A 4445-nucleotide genomic window follows, 5' to 3' on the forward strand; every position below is an offset into this window, starting at 1 on the left:
TAATTAGACACCTACCAATTTTCCCCCCAAAACAAAGCAAAAAAAAAATGTAAACAGGAAAATAACTCTGCCTATACTTGTACAGCTTCTCAAATCATATTAGAAGGGTCTCACATTCAATGATCAAGAAATTTAAAATAGCAGTAATTATTTTCATTATAAGAAAAGATTCCCCCTCTACCCCCTCAACCCCAAGTATTTATCATGAAAGAATGGACTTTCTTACACATTAATTTTATACCTATTTGAAGCAGCAACAGTAACCATCATTAATTTGGCATTTCTGTTTACAGTTGCTCCAATTTTTTTTTTTTTTCAATTTCACAAAGCCATTATCCAGTTTTGCCATAGAATAGGGACCATAGATTCTAGGTAGCAAAGACTCTTTCTGAAACCAATGTTAAGTCAAAGAAGTATAAAGCAGGGCATTACACTAAGTTTCTGGATCTAGTACACTACAAGAGTGAAACCTAGGAAAAGTTACCTACTGTTTTATAGAAGAAATAAAGACCTGCAAAAGCTGACTTTTGGTTGTACAATATTGTACACGCTGTGTGGATTTGTGGCATCTGCTAACTGAAGCAGGCATGCACGGTGTTCATCCCCGCCCTGCATTCTAGATCCCCTCTTCCCACCCCCAACAATCCACTACCTTCTACCAAGTATGTGGACGTGAGCCCAAGTCATCCCAGACGATCCAGTGAACAAAGTTAGTGTAATGCACTGGTGTGAAGTGTGAGATGAAAAAAAGTCCCTTTCGATCTTCATCAAAGTTTTGCTGTAGAAGAAAATTGGCAGCCAAGTTCTCATTCCTCTCAGAAGCAAAATATGCTTGTATCACGAGTCCTTCAGGAAATCCTAATGCCTTTAACCTTTCTATAGCTTCTTCTTCCTGAGGCGTTATTTGAATGTAGTTCATATGACCACTTCCAGCTTCTGCAATTCCTCCACTGCCACTTCCACCCCCTCCTCCTTGACCCCCCACTTCTTGAACTGGTTCAATATAACATCTGAATAAAATGCTCCGGATGGTGGCTAATTTGCTGCAGTAACTGAGGATTTTCTCGACCTGTCTGTTGAAGCGATGCTGGAAGCGGGAAGGATTCTGTTGAATAATTTGTCTCCTCTGTTCAAACTGAGGCTGATTCCGTAAAAATGCAAGAGGGTGTGCTCCAGAACTTGTTGTAGTCGTTGCTGTCGTAGTTGCTGCAGCTGCAGCCACTGAAGACTGAGGAGCCCCACTACTCGCTGCTGGAGGGGGGTCAACCACGGCCTGACTTTCTCTATCTCCGGGAATTCCCATTAGAAGATACTCCACTGCTCTGTCAGGGTTGTTGAAACTGGCTCTCAGGGCTGCGATTACTTGCTGTCGTTCATAGCCCATTGACATGATCTCAGTTACCATATTCTCCTAAGACTGACTTGTCACAAGTGCACTTGTTGCATCTTCAGTAAGGTTTGACCAAGAAGAATCACCTGATGTACTGTCAGTTGACGTTGGGCTAGCAGCCACTGGTGTTTCTGCTGGCTTTTCTGCAGGTTTCTCTTGTTTCATTGCACTAGCAGGTGCAGGTTCAGAAGATGCTGTCGTTGATGCTGGAGTGACAGATGCAGGTGTGGGAGTGGGGGCCAAAGTGAGGGCAGGGGTTGGGGCCTGAGCCACAGCTGGTGCTGTGGAGGAACTAACTGTGGTAGTGGTGGCAGAATTAGATTGCTGAGTTGTAGCTGGTGCTGGTGGTGTCACTGCTTTGGGTCTTGTCACCATAAGTACCACGAAGTTTTTCTCATCAATTTTATATTCTTTTAGAGCAGTATCATTATTGAGAATTTTGCCTGCTAAATTAATTTTTGACCTGCTACAGGAAAGGCATCTTTACCCTTTTCAGATTCAGTCTTCTCATTCAGTGCTCTTACCATCTCGTTTGGGTCGATGTCGATCTTGAAGATCCGCTGCTGGAGGGTCTTCAGGGTGACCAGCATGGTGCCGCTGTGCAGCAACGCTGCCCAAGTCTTTCTTAATTATACTGAACCATTGCTCTCTTGGTTCCCTAGTTTAGTGCTCTTTGCCAGAGGAAAACAAAAAAAGAAATGCCCCCACCCTTTTCTTTCTTTGTGATTCTTCGTGGCTCCAAAGTAGCAAATGTTTGTACACATTGTCTTGTACATGTTTCTTCCGGAACTTTCATCACACTCCTTCATTCTTAGGGCTTGATATCTATCTTTACTTCTACTAGTTTGCATGTGCGCATGCATGCGTGCACACAGAGACGCACACACACACACTCAGGCTGAGAGTCAAATTAGGTTTGAACTGTGGGTCTACCACTTTTAGGCAAGATACACTCTCTTGGTTAACTGAAAAATGAGTTCATAGTGTTGTGTGAGAATAAAATGGAATGAAATGTAAGGTGCTTAGTATATTGTGTGACAAATGAGGCTAATAATACCTATTTCATCAAGCTGTGAGAATAAAATGGAAGTTGCTTACCATATTATGTGGAACATGCTGAACATCTGAAAATGACAGCTATAATTAAATTGAAGAGAGTAATATGCACCCCCTTATATTCCATAAAGTTACTAATTTTAATAAATTCATCAAACATGTGTTGATTACTTACTAAATGCAAGATACTGTGCCTATGGTGCGGTAGGGGACATAAGTATAAATATTTCTTGAGCTCTGCCCTGAAGGACCTTACCATCTATACAGTACACAAATAACCACATATAATAAATATTTCATAATGGAATGATAGAATAAATGCTGGTGTAGATTTGCAAACAAATTGTTATCAGAACACAGAGGAGAAAGAATTTTAATTTCAGACAGGGGTGAGGTCAGCTTTCATGAAGGAGGTAGGTAGTGTTTAGTCTGGGACTTCAAGGATGGTGAAAATATGGTTATGGAGAAAGGGAAGCCTAGTTTTGCTGGAGAATAGATACAGAATGGAGAGTTTAGGGGGATGTGGCTGAAAGGGGGATTGGATCTTGATCTTAGAGGTATCAAATGGCAACCCACAAAGCCTTCAGATGACATGTTGTAGGCAGTTGAGAACTAGTAAAGAGTTTTGAGGGAGGCAGTGACATCAGCTGATCTGTATCTTGGAAAAGTTACTTTAGCCGTATGTAGAATATATTCATGGTATAAGAGTTAGGAAATAGAAACTCCATTTATGTGGGTATTCAGGATATTAGTAAGATTGTGAAATAGCAGTTGGGCAAAGGAGGTGCAAAACTATCCTTCCAAACTCAGGACATAGAAGACGTTTCAAAGCCGCTACTGGTGAAGTCTTGTGGAAAAGTTAGGTGCTGAACTAGGGCAGTGCCAGTGAGAATAGAAAGAAAAGGAAAGAAAGGTGGGGAGAGGGGGATACACACATACTCAAGAGATAACTGGATTAACTAATGGATATATAACATAAAAAGAAATGAAAATACCTGCAAAAATAATGTAAATTTATTCTGAATAAATCAAGCAAGGCTATTTTGGAAACTGCAGCAACCCTTTATATTGTTCCCTAAAACACTTTACGACAAAAATGAACACACACATCAAAATATTGACTGTTTTCACTTGAAAATTTAACCTGTTTTTCTATTTATGCATGTCGTCTTTTGTGTCTCAAAGTATTTTGTTTTATTTGTGTATAGACTTTTAGGTATTTATGGGTTTTGCTTACTAATGTTGATATGAGGGAAATTTATTGATTTATTTTAATATTTTTATTTTTATACTGAGTTCTCTAATTAGTCCTAATTGTTTTTCAGTTAGTATTTCATATTTTTTCAGGCAGTCCTCTTTCCAAGACTTATATACTTCTTATTTTTCTTGACTCATGTCATTAGCTAGAACTTTTAAAGTAATATTAAATAATAGCCATAAGATCTGGTTACTTATTTTTAACTTAGTCTTTTACTATTAAATAGGATTTTTTGAGGCATAATTGACATATAACATTGTGTAAGTTTAAGGTGTACAAAAAGTTGATTTGATAAGCTTATGTATTGCAAAATGTTTACCACCATAGCCTTAGCTAACACTTCTCTCATGTCACATAATTACCAGTATTTTTTTTGGTGGTGGTAACATTTAAAGCCTACTCCTCTCTTAGCAACTTGCCAGAACAAAATACAGTATTATTAACTATAGTCACCATGCTGTACATCCAGAACTTATTCATCCTATAATTGGAGGTTTGTACAGTTTGACCAACATCTGCCCACCCCCAGCCCCTGATAACCATCATTCTAGTCAATGATCAATTTTACATTCCAATATTAAAATACATATTAAAGCTCCAGTAATTTTTGTAAAGGTATTATTTTTGTAGGGATGGACAGACACATCAGATACAACTATGGAGCAGAATAATGAGTACACAAGTTTAAATACAAATGTAGCACTTTAAAATATTTATTTCAAATAGCGGCCCCCCAAAAGG

At 38.8% G+C, this 4445-nt stretch overlaps 1 pseudogene; it reads right to left on the minus strand.

The window, feature by feature from the left end:
* Positions 1-655: 655 nt before the first annotated feature.
* LOC136142037 (UV excision repair protein RAD23 homolog B pseudogene) lies at positions 656-1980 on the minus strand (annotated as a pseudogene).
* Between the last annotated feature and the right edge of the window lie 2465 nt (positions 1981-4445).

Source organism: Phocoena phocoena, chromosome X, assembly GCF_963924675.1.
Source record: "Phocoena phocoena chromosome X, mPhoPho1.1, whole genome shotgun sequence".
NCBI lineage: Eukaryota > Metazoa > Chordata > Mammalia > Artiodactyla > Phocoenidae > Phocoena > Phocoena phocoena.